General features: G+C 48.3%; 1 protein-coding gene across 3 annotated transcripts in view; it reads right to left on the reverse strand.

The window, feature by feature from the left end:
- The window catches only part of RIMS3 (regulating synaptic membrane exocytosis 3), a 46,180-nt gene extending 34,318 nt beyond the window's left edge, over positions 1–11,862 (reverse strand). Inside the window, exon 1 of one of the 3 annotated variants that reach the window (XM_073317815.1) lies at positions 11,824–11,862. The gene's annotated coding sequence lies outside the window, so the exon portion shown is untranslated. Of the gene's footprint in view, positions 1–9,707; positions 9,784–10,681; positions 10,934–11,823 lie in introns of those variants that run through there. The other 2 variants (XM_073317812.1, XM_073317814.1) reach the window with 2 other exon arrangements.
- Positions 11,863–14,762: the final 2,900 nt, after the last annotated feature.

A 14,762-nucleotide genomic window follows, 5' to 3' on the forward strand; every position in this document is an offset into this window, starting at 1 on the left:
ACTCCCTGCCAAGTGAAGCCACTTTATAATAATAGAGAGAGGCAGCGTCTGGAAAAATGTTTCTCTTTCAAGAGAAGCAGCTGCAAATGGGATAGGATGAAAGCAACTGGGCATGCCGGCGAGCGGAGACATACAGGTGCCCCCAGTACCCAGTCATGCTCTGTCCCAGTTCCACAGACCTACCCAGAGCAGCTGTATTTGTTGTAAGCTGCAGTTTCAGCCACAGTGAGCTGATTTAGTGCCGCCTGCCAGCATTTGATTTTCTCAGCAACTTTATGTTCCTTTGAGAAGCTGATGCTGTCTTTTGCCGAGGAGCAGAACAATGGCTTGGCTTGGCTGGGGCAGTGGTGAACCACTCGGGAATGATGGGAAGTGGGTGTAATGGACCCTACGGACTGATTCACTAGTGCCCTGCACCTTGTGTTGGCATTTATATCCATGGGGGTAAAATGCTACCAAAGCAGCATGCCTGGGTCTTAGACCTGCTTTGTGCTGGTGTGAGTGATGAGACCAGGTGCAGGGCAATGGCGAATCAGCAGTCAGTGAGTTAAGTTGTAATTTCTGTGCCCGGGGCAGGGAAAGGTGTAAATTTAAAGTAACAATCTTGCTTCGACTTACACCCTCTAATTGCTTTATCTCCTACACACTGGGGACCTGCTATTACTCCCAGTTACATGGTCCGTGAATAATATGGACCAGACCCTCAGCAGACCTGTATTGTGGTTGGATTAGATGTTTACTTTTCAGGACAAACTCGGAAGCAAACAAACTACCCTGGACCCCCATCCTCAAGATCCAGGTTCCAAATTATCCAAATTTATTCCAAATTATCCAGGCTCAGAGACTGGGTAAATGGTTCTGTTTTGCACCATCACCCCTCCCCATCTCTGCTACATAACTGAGCATTGCAAGTGAGTTTGCCAAAATGATGCCCACAACCCTCAGTTCGTGTCAGTTGGCCTTGTGCCATTGAAGTAAACTGGCATGGCTGGATTGAAACCAGCGGAGGATCTCGCCCATAATTTCTCACTGTTAGTTACACATCTGGAAGTGCATTGTTTGCAGTGAAGTATATGCTACATCTGGGGTAAAATCCCATATTTAATAGAAGGGAGATACCCAGGGGTCTCTTGGCCATTAGAGTCTGCACTCCAGATCCTCATTTGCAAGGGGATATGCAGCAATACAAGCTGATGGCCCTTTGGGCTGCGCATGTGAAAAGGCAAAATCCCAGCAGAGGGAACTCCGCAGCCCCCTGCATTTGACATAGGCACGGCTGCACCTACTGGGTCCCGGGTACCTCCTTGAGCAAGAGACTGACAAACTGGAGGTAATTCACACAGGCAGAGATTTTCAAAGCTGCATGAAAGCACTTGGACATCATTTGCCATTACAATTAATGGGAACAGAGCATCCAGATCCCCTAGTGCCTTAGCAATCTCCGTCTCAGCCATCAATGACAACTGACTGCACCAGTTTACACCCTCGATAATGGGCCTGTGTGTTTTATAGCTGACTGATGTGGCAGCACGGTGCAGGGCTGAGGACCGCAGAGTGAAGATAGGATTTCAGTGCCCAGCCCTGCCACTGATCTGCTGGGTGGCCCAAGACATATCATTTCCCTTCTCTGTGCCTCAGTTCCCTTCTCACCCCACAGCTGTCCAGCCTGTATAGTTCGAGCTGTTTGGGACAGGAAAAGTCTCTCGTGATCCATGTGTGCCCACCACAATGGGCTCCCAATCTCATTTGGGGCCTGTAAGTTCTACTGCAATAGAGACAGGATGGCCCAGGGGTTAGAGCACAAGCCTAAGACACAGGGATACCTTAGTTCAAGTCCCAGCTCTGCCACAGACTTGGCCAAGTCACTTAGCCATTTTGTGCCTCAGTTTCCCCATCTGCACTATTATTGCTTCCCTTCTCCAGAGGGGTAGGGTGAAGATAAATCCAATGAAGAGGGTGAGGTACCCAGATACTATAAGGATGGAAGCCAGATAAATATTTTAGATCAGCATTTCTCAACCTTTCAATACCAGAGAGCAGCTTGCTGCCTTCCTAAACTGTGTCAGGGCGATCTCAGGGATTGGCGCCTGTCCACGGACCAGTTGTTCAGAAATGCTGCTTCAGAGAGATGCTTGGGTCTGGATCCACTTAGGTGCCTAAGTCCAAGATTCGGGTGCCATTGGGATCCACAAAGCTTCCACGCAACTGGTGCCTAAACTCATTCAGCGCTTACATTTCTGCTGTCAAAGTTCCCCCTCGGTACCGAAGTTTCCGCCTCCACGCGTGGGCACTGCTGCCTCAGGCTTCTCTCCCGCCTCAGCCCCAGCGTGATCCTCAAAGCCCTGGAGGCAGACAGTCCCCGGCCTCCCTCACCTGCAGGGCCCGATCCGGCAGGCAAGCTTTGAGCAAGTGCAGCTCCGCACACAACGCCTAAATCCCTCCCCGGCTCTGGGCCATTGCGCCTTCCCTCGCGGCCGCCTGGCTCGTTAGCGGCATAGGTGCTGCAAGGATATAGGTTGCCATCCCGGCCAATAAAACTGCTTCCACACCTGCCTGCCTGGCTCCTCCCCGTGCAGAGCCTGAAGTGCGTGGGTGGCAGTTGAGAGGGGCGACCCTGCAGGTGCTCCCTGCGTCTGCCTGCCGGGCTAATGAGACGTTACGGGGGGCTGGGCTGGGCTGTCACACCGCTCTGCATGAACTCACACATTTATCAGTTATAAAGGGATGTAAATAGGTTCGCAGACAAGCTGGGCAATTACTCATAATATCGTTAATTAGAGCCCGCTCCTGGAGCACGGCAGCATTTCAATATTTACCTTCTGGCTGCTATTTCTCACCCCCCAGCCTGCTGCCCTTCCAGTAGGCGTGGGAAGGAGATTAAAGGGTTTGCTTGGGAAGGGGTGCCGGCCGCGTGCCTGAAACACGGGCGGAAGAGGAACACAGTCATGTAAACGGCCTCTCTCCCCCAGCCACTGACTCAGTGTCACAGGATCTCCAAGCTCTGTGCTGAAGAGATTTCACACAGAGTGGGGGTGTGGGGGGGGGGGAGCTTCCCTGTTAATGCTTTCTCTGCTAGTCCCTCACCGCACCTGCCTGCTGCCACCTTCCCAGAATGATTTGGATCGCAACAGCCCATAGGAGCCTCAGTCATGGCCCAGGACCCCATTGTGCTGGGCGCTGGTCAGAGTCAGACACAGAACAAAGCCCGTTCCTGCCCCATGGCGCTTTCAGCAAGTAATAAAAGGCTCTTCCCGAGGGGACTTTACGTGACGGCTTGAAGATTCAAGCATGGGAGCAGGGGGAGGGAAAGTAGATGGGTTACTCCTGCAGGGGACAGACAGCTGGCTCATAGGGGTAACAGCATTCTTCTGGCTGCATCCATGTCAGCCGAAGTCATTGTGTTGACCTCCAGGCTCCGTTGTGGGAGTTTAGCCAACCCAAGTTCAGTTGTCCCCTGCACAGGCCCCGTTCTGCCCTCCGTTAGCCCTATGCGACCGCACTGAAGTCAGTAGGGCTGTCAGAGGACATGTCTTCATAGAAGAGGCTTGTGGTTAAGGCACGGGGGAGGGCTGGGTGCTGCTCCCAGCTTTGCCACTGACTCTTTGCATGACCTTGGGCGAGTCACTTAATCCCAGTCTCCTTTCGGGTGCCCAAATTTAGAGGCCCAGGCCCTGATTTTTCACAAGAGTTGAGCCCCCATTGACTTCAGCTGCATAGTTTCTTATCACCTGCTCATCACCATGGTATCCAAGTACCTGCGTGTCCTCGGTCCTTACTACAAACTAAGGACCTCCCTTGTGTCAACGGGATGCTAGAGCTAGCGATGGCATTTAGAAATGTGAATTCCAAGCCAACAAATATATTAAGGTCAAAAAAATAGTCAAACCTAGTTAGAATGACCCAGAATTAGCCATTCTATTTTATGCCTAAAGGAGGTGCTGCATCTCTCCTTTGGGGGCGTATAGCAGAGGCAGGCTTGGTCAAGACATGGGTGAGAGATTTCTCATGGTCTCTACCCTGCCCAGCTGTTGCAGAAAGCAAGGCTGGTGTTTCATTCGGTAGCTCTAAGCAAGTACAGACTGTATGCCTGCTTGGGGCCCTCTGGGATTGCTCTGCTGCTTGGTACTTGCCTCCAGTACCAGTGGAGAGACGGGAGACTAAGGTACTGCCCAGCTGTGGTTAGTAACGTCAAAGCAATTTCATTTCATTTTTTATTTTTTGCAAGATACTATAGGGATTTTAGACTGGGCACCAGATTCTGCTCTTGGTCACACCACCAGTGTAAACACCACTGGGATAAATCGGAAGTAACTGAGACTGGACCCTAGCCCTGGGTGTCTGGCTATTCTGCCAACAGGATATACAACTTGCACAGAAAATGTCAAGTGCATTATTTCATTGGAACTATGGCCTGTTTGTTGGGGCAGGGGCCTACTCTTCTTATTGTACCTATTTGAACAGCAGGGCCCACTGTGTAGACATGTAGTAAGAGGCAATGCCTGCCCCAAGAACATGGAACCTAAAGACAAAGGGTGGGAAGGGAAACAGAAGCACAGAGAGGGCCAGTGACTTGTCCATGGACATACAGCATATCAGTGGCAGAGCTAGGATGTGCTTTTGACTCCAATTGTTCTTTATTAGCCCTCTGATAGGCAAATTCCATTTGAGAATCTCTATGGTGTTTCAAATCCATTGGTCAGCTCATCCTCACCCCACCCGGTGAGATAAGGATCATCTTCATTTTCCTGTTTGGGGAAACTGAGGCACATGAAGGGTAAGGTCATCCATATCCGAGGTGGGACTAGAGCCTGTGGGTTCTGACTCAGCATGCTCCTTTGCTGGGGTACCTCCTCTCTGCTAGACTTGTGGTGAGGCACTTTCTAAACACAGGCTTTGTAGAGACGTTTCATGTAGGGTTTAAACAAATGCAAATGCCACTAAAAAAGGGACACGCTCAGCTCCAAGACTCAGCCAACCCCAGAGAAATTTGGATAAGTATACCATTCCTGATTCCCTTTTTTTAAAAGGAGCCCTGAGCTAACAACTAGCAGATTTGGCAGTGAATCAGACTATTAACCCACCATTAGACGCACACAAAAAACAGGTTAGCAAGTCGTTTTTCCTCCCCTTCTCTACAGATGTGCATGGCAGGGGTGCTGTTTGCTAAGCAGACCATAATTGCCAAAGCAATACTTAGCACCAGGGTAAAATTGAAGGAGAACATAATGCACAAAATGAGGTCTTTCAAACAAAAATGTCAGTTTTACAAGTGCCCTGTAATATGACTTTTACATCTTCTGACCTTACAAATGAAGGGCAGGCCAGAGCCCACTGAAATTGGCGGACGTCTTTCCGGTGACTTCAATGGGCTTTGGATCAGGTCTGTAGCTAGTAAATAGTGGAGGATATGGGCTCCCAACTTCAACCTCCCTTTCTTTATAACTAGCTGCGAGAGTGATCCTGAAACTCTAGTTCATTGTAACAAAGGATCATGGGATGAGAAAAGCTGAGAATTGCTGCACTAGGGAATCATATAGGGTGCAGATTCTGGGGGCCACCACGGGTCATCACAAACGAGAGGTCCCCTTTTATTGGAGGTACCTCAGCTGGAACAAAATGAGCAAGTGCGTTCAGGCTCATCTCCTGGCCTTCCCGCCCCTCCATCCTACCCAGAAGGCCTCTACAAAGATCCTCTGCCCAGCCTGTCCTCTGCCGCAGTGGAATCCCGGCACTGGAGCCCCATCTCCTCCCATGGATGGATGGAGTTACTCCACCTCCTTTTCAAGGCCCTGCGTAAGCTCCCTCCCGCGTGCCCCGCTGCTGCTGGTTCTGCCTTTTGCACTTTCTGATCCCCTCCATCTCCTTCTCCCACGTTCAGCTTCAGTCCCGCCCTTTTATTTAGGGCCAGCTCCCAGGTTACTCGACCCTCTGCACCTCAGAGCCCTGAGACTCAACAATGAGCTACCTAACCATGAGGTTTATTGCTCCAGGGCCAGATTCTCCCTCTCCTTTATGCCAAGGCGCTCCCATTACTTTTAGTTCCTAGACAAGCTGCAAGATGAACTCCAGGTAAAGCTATGGACAGCACCACATGCAGGCCCATGACCTGGGCATCATCCTTGACTCAACCCTGTCTCTGGACCCCCCCATATCCAAGCTGCCTCAGTCTAGGACAGTCTCTGCAGTTGGTGAGTCGTTTCGTGCAAAGTTGAAACCTTTCATTTTGAAATGATTTTTCATTTCGAAACAGCATTTCATTTAGAAATTTAGCCAGCTAAAAAGAGGGATGAATCAGCTGAAAGTGACTGCAAATGAGAAATTCATTTTGTGGCTCATAAAATGGTTCAGTTGACCCAAAATGATTTTTTTATTTTTCAATGGGGGGGGAGGGGACATAGAAAAATCAGTTTCGGTTCAAACCAAAGCATTTTTCCCCCAGATTTTTATAGCTTGACCCCGAATCAATTATTCATTCGGGTCGAGCAACAACTCTATATGCAAATGTTATTAAGACACTTCCCATCCTGATTCCATGAGCAGAAGGTTTGCAAAGTGCTTTGAGATCCTCAGAAGACAGCTGCTCTATCATTGCAAGGGGTTACTATCAATAAGCCTTCAGACATGACAAAAAGAGGACAACTCTGAAATGACCATGCTCAAGACCCTTGAAAAACAAGCTGCCGCTTATAAGCTTCTCACCTGCAATTTCTCTGTCAAAAATCCCTTCAAACTTACAGGCAATACCCCCTATGGAAACAGAGAAGGCAACACAGCCACTGGCCAGAGCAAAGGGCTGGGCTCCATCCCCAACTCTGCCACTGACCCACCATGTGATCTGGAGCAAGTCACTTTACCTCTCTGTGCCTCTGTTTCCCCCTCTGTAAATTAGTGGTGCTCCTTTGCAAAGCTCTTTAAGATAAGATGGATAAAAGGTACTTGGTGTGTGCAAACTAGAGGGCCAAAGTCCTCCCTACTACACAGGTGTAACTTGCGGGTAAATCTACTGGTGTAAGCAAGAGCAGAATTCAACCCAGGGGCGCTACTTATTTCAGAACTGACTTGATTGGGAGACTGCCCAGACCGCAGAACTCCAGACCGGGTTTGTCTCTTCTCTGCGCGTTAATTCAGCAGATGGGGGAGCCCTTTACCTGTCTGGCGCCAGCAGAGACTTCATCAGCTCAGCTTTCTCCTTTGCAGAGTGGCAGGTAAACCTTGGACTGGGTTTCTGGGTCCAACACACAGAGAGATTCTGGCTGCCATGCAGCCTGGAATGACCACAGCCTTGAAAGCCTTTAGAGGGTTCTGCCTTACAGCTTCCCATTCCTTTGAAACCTACATGGCCAGGACCTGATCTGACACCTGGTCGCAGCTTTTTAAAAAGGGGGCTCGCTGCCCCTGTGCCTGTGTCCTGACACCTCCCCAGCTGGGGTTCTGTGGGGGAGGGGGCAACAGCTGCTGGCAGGGAAGGAAATTCTACAATTCAGGACTTCAGGAAGCTTCAAGACTGTCAGGTGCTCCTGCTGAGTCATTAGCTTCCCCTCTGGGGAGCAGTAACTGCTTTGCAGATGGCCTTTTTTCCTGGCAATGCTGAAGGAGCACAATGGATCGTGCCTGCAGTCGGGTGGTATCACCCACGTTAAAGAGGATATTGGGATGGCTAGATCCTGATGGGCTCCCCTTGCCCTGTTCTGGGGGTTTACAAACCCTTCATTTTACTGGAGCATAGAAATCAGAGATGGAAGAGACCTAGGTGGCCAAGCTAGCCCATTCCCCAGGGGACCAGTGCAGGATTGTTGCCTCCTGGCTTATTTCCCAGGGATTTAAATGCCTTGAGCAGAGCTCGTTGAATTCTTTGTGAAGCCCCAATCCAGCACAGCACTTAACTGTGGGCTTCGTTTTTGACATGGGGAGTTGCTCCAATGCGGTCATTGGGGTGCATCCTGTGCTTAGAGTTAAGCACACACTTAAGTGTTTTGATGAGTCAGGCACAATGAATATATGTTATTCATTTACCCCCTCCCCTCCCCCCTTGTTCCTTAGTGAACTGATGCTGATCTTCTTCAGACTGTTCATTTGTCACTATGTAATTTGTATCAAGAATTTTCAATCTGGAGACTGTTCACGAACTATTCTCTTCAGTCATCTGGTAGTGGATAGGCCAGATGTGTGAGTGTCTACTGCAATCACACGGCACTATTATTAATTATCTGTATTATCGTAGCACCTACGAGCCCTAGTCCTGGACCACCAGGACCCCACTGTGCTAGGTCCCATACAAACACCGAATGGCATTGTTTCTCTGTCCGTACCAGGATGGCAGACATTTTTCCATAGGAAAACAGGACATTTCAGGTGAGCGATCATTCATGCTAAACTATGTAAAATGTTGGGGATCCGCAGATATTTTCACTCAAACCTTGGATGTCCAAATACTCACCAGTTATCTAATACAGCTCCACCAATCACGGAGACGGAGGTCAGCTGTTATTTACCAGCGAGGGGGCTTCAACCATTGCTCTGGGAGAATCACCCTAAGCTCTCTGGGGCAGGCACAGTCCTTTCGTTGTGTGTTTGTACAGCATCACAGGGTCCTGGACTAGGCCTGGGGCTCCTAGGGGCTACAGCAATCCAAATAATTCTCACTAATGTTCCTAGAACAGGGAAGCACTTCAGTTGTGTGGTTAAAGCACTAGGAGGCCAGTGCTCTGATCCCATTGTCAACACTGGCTCCCTCTGTTGCCTTTGGCATGTTGCTTCCCCTTTGTGTGCCTTGATTTTCCCATCTGTAAAACTGGAACAATAATATACAACAGAAGTGATGCCATGTAGTAGGTTGGAAGAGCTTGATTTTTTCTGAAACTGAGACTGTTCTCTCTCAGCACTCAACAGAAACAAACTCCTGAATTATAAATCTTGTGTATATAAATCTCATGATCGCAAATTCCTATAAAATATGGATCATTTTACCTACCACTGAAATGCAACTGCTTCTGGTGTGGAGCACAATAGCTGTTTAACAGCACCCAGGAGCAACATGACAAAAACCAGGCCCCGATCCTGCAAAGACTTCAATGGGGACTACTCATGTAGTTCAAGTTAAGCATACGTGTGAGCCTTTGCTGGATTGGGACCACAGTTAGGACAGGAAGTAAACAATACAGTATTCAACTGATACTGCAGCGGAAAATTTGGGAAGGCAGAATGCAATCACCCAACTGGAATTTAACAAGGGCAACACCCTAGCTTTTTCACGTGCACACGTACACTTACACACACACACACACACACACACAGTGTCATCATTTTTAATGTCATTTGAGAGGGGTACCCCTGGCAACACAGTGCCCCATAGCAACATGCTGGGGCATTGGCTCAAAACTGATAAGAAGATAAACGAGGGGGTTCTAAGGTTCCCTTTTACCTCCATTTCATCATTCCTAAGAGAACTACAGCTGAAAAGCTAAGTATCCTTAGTAGTTATAAAGCCAGAAAAAACACAAGATCCTGCTGCTGTTTTCCCTATGCTGTTCTTCCTCCACCACTGAGAATTGCTAAGCTCCGGTAGTAACAAATTAGATCATTACAGCTAATGGGATCACTTGCAATACAGCACACAAAGAATAAGCTGTGCCAAAGGACAAGGAAAGCATGCTCTTGTATTGCTGAGCGTAGAGGACGGGTATTTGTTACCCTGCTCTTAATTTTACCTCCATCCATTCTCCCCATCTTCTTATGGCTCCCTCGGAGAACGAGTAGTCAGGGGTGGGAACTGGAAGGACGTGCTGTCTGCTGTACCAAGACAAGCTTGGTTACAGAACATATCCTAAGTAGCTGGGGAGCATACACAGAAGCCATAGGCTCTGACTGGTACCAACCTGGCAAATGTAACATATTACCACAAGAATATCCTTGGTCCAAAATCCGCAGCACTTGGGGGGTTTGTGCCCCCTCTCTCTCACACACTCGCCTTAACCAAGCGGGGGGTTGCAAGGCAATTTCCAATTCCCTTTCTCTCTCCTATTTTTATTTATTTTATTGCAAAATCCTAACCGTTCTCAGAGTAAATTACTGCAATGCTCAATCAGTGATTGGATTACATTAAAGCTTCCTTCCTTCTCTACCATGAATCGCTGCTCTAAGATAGTGGAGGGTGGGGAGAAGAAAAGAGAGGAGATGGAAACCAAGCTTGTAGAACCTAATCTGGTTGCTTATCAATGACCTTCACCATTCTTACAGTTGAAAAAAATAAAATAAAGCATTTTGAGAAGTTCTCCAGTAAACGAGCTCCATGTCTCTACACAGACTGGAATCCGTGCTAGGGCTTTTGTGGGTAAAATCGCTTCAGGACGTATGGAATAGTAGGAAATCAAATAAGGGCAATCAAAATGAAAGAAACATATCATGTTAGTAGCATTTCTCCTGCTGATCTGTCACTTTAATAGAAACACACACAGACCCACAGGGAGACGGAAAGAAATCTCCCTGTTTGTGCTTTAGCAGATGTATAACACGCAACGGTACAAATTGTCTAGAAAAATTAATTCCCTGTTGCATTTGATTAAATATTCACCTCTGCAAATGCTCCTGAAAAGAGAAACGGGGCTATTACTCCCTACTCTCCTTCCTCCCACGCACACACCTTTAAGGAAAAGGGGTAATAAGAAAAAATGATGCATCTTACCAAATAGAGGAGTCCGACAATGCTGTCCAGGTATAACAGGAATAAAAGACACCCCTGCTTCTTCTCCAAAACACACACACACACCCCACCTCTTCTTTCCCCCTCCCCAAAAAAAGAAATCTGCCCCAAATGCTTCAAACCCAAAATCCCATCCCTGGTGTGAGGAGACGACAATCTAGTTAATCTTTAAAGGTTTCTGGAGAGAGACAGGAGCGGAGCTGTAGACTCTTTGCTTAAGCATCTCCATGGTTACCTCCCTGACCCAATTCTCCTCACAGCCAAAAGCAGGGGTAGGCAAGAAATTCAGAAGTGAGATGCAAGGCATGTGGGGACCAGTCATCACCGTTATTTGGCAAGCACTTTTTTTTTTTTGAGTGGGTGGGGAGGATGGTTCTTTACTAGGTCGTCTCTTCCCTCCCTCTCCCCCTTATTCCTCATAATCCATGGTTTGGGGTCCCACTTCTCTCCCTCACTCCCGTCAGGATGCAAAGACATTGTTTGGGGTCTGTAATAGCGTAACACTGTAACTAGGCATGGGGCTCAAAGCCAAATACTCCCAGTCTTTGGCGAGCCTGGATTCTGACCCCCACATCCAGCTCTTAGCCCTTTATAATGGGGGGCACGTGAAAGCACTAGAGCCAGTTCCCAAAAACTTGGGACAATCTGGAACCTGAGCTGAATATTGCTGCTCAGGGCCTCCGTTTTTGATGGGCTACGTTGGAGCTGGAGTGCCTGGTTCAGGGTAAGAAGAAAGCAAAGCTGAACCAAAGGTGGTGGATGGTGAGCCTAGAAGAAGCACCATCATAGAAATGTGGGGCGGAAGGGACCTCAAGAGGTCACAGAGTCCAGCCCCCTGCACTGAGGCAGGGCCACGTAAACCTAGACCATTCCTGACAGGTTTTTTTCCAACCTGTTCTTAAAAACCTCCAGTGAGGGGGATTCCACCACCTCTCTTGGAAGCCTGTTTCAGAGATTAACTACCCTTAGGTTTGAAAGTTGTTTTTTTCCCCTAAATCTTCCTTGCTGCAGAATAAGCCCATCACTACTTGGGATGGGTGGGCAGTAAGAAAGCTCTGATCATTTGCTTTAGACCTCCTGGCTGTCTTATTAATAGTAATTATCTGTATTCCAGCAGTGCCTACCAGCTCCAGCTGAGATCGGGGCCCATGGCGCTAGGTGCTGTACGTACACATAACAGATTCTTGGCCCCAAAGGTCTTCTAAACCTAAATAGACAAGACAGACATAGGAAGTATTATTAACCCCATTTTATAGATGGAAATTGAGGGACAGAGAGACTACAGCCAGATCCACAAAAGGACTTAGGTGCCTAAGCCCCAGACTTAGATGTCTATGTCCCAGTTTTGTCTCCACTGCAATCCACAGAACTCCCGCCGACCCCTGGGGGCACCTAAACTCCTGCAGCAGCTAAGTATTTGTTCCCTTGGCGTCTTTGTTCCTGCCTCTGGGCAAGTGCGCTGCAGCCTCCCTCTAGGTGTCTGGGCACCTATCTCCCCACTGAGCCCCACAGCAATTCATGAACTAGGGGAAGATCGGTAGACAAATGCCTAAGTTGCTTGTGGGGCCTGATCCAGGTAGCGTGCCCAAGGGCCACCGAGTGGATCGGGTCCTATTCAAAATCCAGCAGGAGGAAAAGGCCACCGTATAACTTTTAGCTCAGGGGTAAGCGTGCCCACCTGGGATGTGGGCGAGCCAGGTTCCATTCCCCCATCAGGCAGAGAGGGGAGAAAAAGTTTGAACAGAAGTCTACGACCTCTCAGGAGGCTGAGGTAACCACCGAGCTATGGGATGTTCTGATGCAGGGATCCCTCAGCCTCTCTCTGTTCCACTGTGGATACACAATGAAGGAATAGTTGGAGCGGAGGGACTGGACCCAGGTTCTTCTGTCTTCCTGGGGGGTGCTCTTACGGCTGGACTACAGAATCAGTCTCTCGCTCTCCCACTCTCCCCATGACTATTTAAGTATCTACCCACAGAGGAATGCAACATCCATGTTGTGGGTTTTTGTTTGGGCCCCTCTTTATTGGATAAGGTAAGTGGTGAGACCGTTGTAGCATGAGCGTAAACTCAGCATCCATAGATCAGACAGATGGTAGGACTCAATGCAAGAGACTTGGGACAAAGTTCTAAAATTTGGAATAGATTTTTTTTCCAGGGTTCTAAAATGCCGATATGGATCACTGAAGCTGGGGGGGATCCAGAACACTATCCAAGCACCAGAATAGTGCAAACCCTGCCGGGGGAGGGATGGGGAAACAATCTCAGAATTTGAATGAAAATAGAAAGCTCTGGGTACATCTTCACTGCAAGTAGACACCAGCAGCTGGCCCATGCCTGCTGACTCGGGCTCGCGGGGCTTTGGTTAAAGGGCTGTTGAGCTGTGGTGTAGTTATTTGGGCTCAGGCTGAAACCTGAGCCCAGACATCTACATCGCAATTAAACAGCCTCTTAGCCCAAGCCCCGCGAGCCCGAGTCAAGTGGCCCAGGCCAGCCACAGGCTTTTAATTCCAGTGTAGACATAGCTTCTAAGAACTATTAGTCTGTGATCCTTGCCATTTCTTAATGTGAGGTAAAGAATGGCTGAGATTAGAAGGTAAGAAACACTGGTTGTGTGTGAAAACTCATGAGCCCACATGAGTTTGAGTTTCCCAGAATCCTGTCCGACAAACCCCACTTGGACACCTTCAGTCCGGATTTTTCTTTTTTTTAAAGTTAGAGGAGCCATTGCTCAGCAAATCTGAGCAAGCAATTAACTGTGCAACAAGGTGAATAACTGAATGTCGATGAATTAAAAACCTGCAAGTGCAATTCCCAGACCTGCACACTTAATTGCTCACAAATTGGGTGCATGAAACTTGTTTCAATCAGGTCCTTAATTTAATGTTCATGGAAAATAATCTTCTCCAATACAAGCTATACTGGCTTCTTCTACCTAAAAAGTAAGACGTGTGTATGTGTGTGTGTGTGAGAGAGAGACTCCAGAATCATTGTTCTTCAGCAAAATTGCAATAGGAGCTTAAGAAAGGACTGCAGATTTTTGGCCCTGTGTTTCAGTAAGCGTCTTTCCCCAAAAGAAGCATTTAAAATCCATGTGAAATTATTAAATAGCTTAAATCTGGGACAGTTGTGCTGCTCTGCTGGAGTATCAAACTTTGGACATAGAAACAAGAGCGGAGCCTGCAGGTTGCATGCTGCCATCTAATTGGGTGGCCTCCAAATCATGCACAGAGTGCCACCCAATTGAATGGGAGGATGCAAATGATGGTGCCCGTTGCTAATTCCAGTGTTGCAGTGCAGGGGACTAGGCAGAGGATGCTGGAGTGGGTTGTTAGAATTTACTGCCGAAAAGGGAGGGGAGAGGCAGCTGGAAACAGGACTAGACTGGCAGGGAATCTAAGTCCAGGCGTATCATGCCCGAATTTTGCTCTCCCTCAAATCAGTGTCGTACAGACTGTGACTCTAAAATCCACGGAAGCAGCATAGCGGTTGTTTATGAACGCTCCCTTACTCTTCCCCCCTGAAGCTGTTCCTAACTTATCAAAGAAAAGTCTCCCTTCTTGAAGCTAGGAGTCATAGCCTATTGGAACGATTCCCCTGCAGAGATATCAAGCAGTATCTGCTGTTAGCCCACTCCAAGTACACGACCAAAAATAGCCCTGGGGGTGGCCAGATCATATGGGACCCATGCTGCCACCGAGGCAAAAGCATTAATTACTAATACTCTATCCACAAATACAAGATTAAGCCATGATAACAGGACTGAGTCACAACCCTCTCTTCACCGCCGTGTTGAAACACGGGTAATGCCGGCGTATACCCAGGCTTTGTATTTCAGCCTCTCGAATGCCCAGTTTCTGCAGGACTGAGTATAGCTTCTCCCCTGGGCTGACCCAAGAAACAGCTTCTCCCAATAGCCAGCAGCTGTTTCTCCAACTATGCCCAAGCAGGACATCCAGCCTCTTCATGTAACAAGGAGTAGGACTGGATTAAAATCATCTGAAGGATCATTTAAACCGACGACTGTGGAATGCTCCCTGGAAATTGAGATCTATTAGCCGTTG

The sequence above is a fragment of the Lepidochelys kempii genome, chromosome 19 (assembly GCF_965140265.1).
Source record: "Lepidochelys kempii isolate rLepKem1 chromosome 19, rLepKem1.hap2, whole genome shotgun sequence".
Lineage (NCBI taxonomy): Eukaryota > Metazoa > Chordata > Testudines > Cheloniidae > Lepidochelys > Lepidochelys kempii.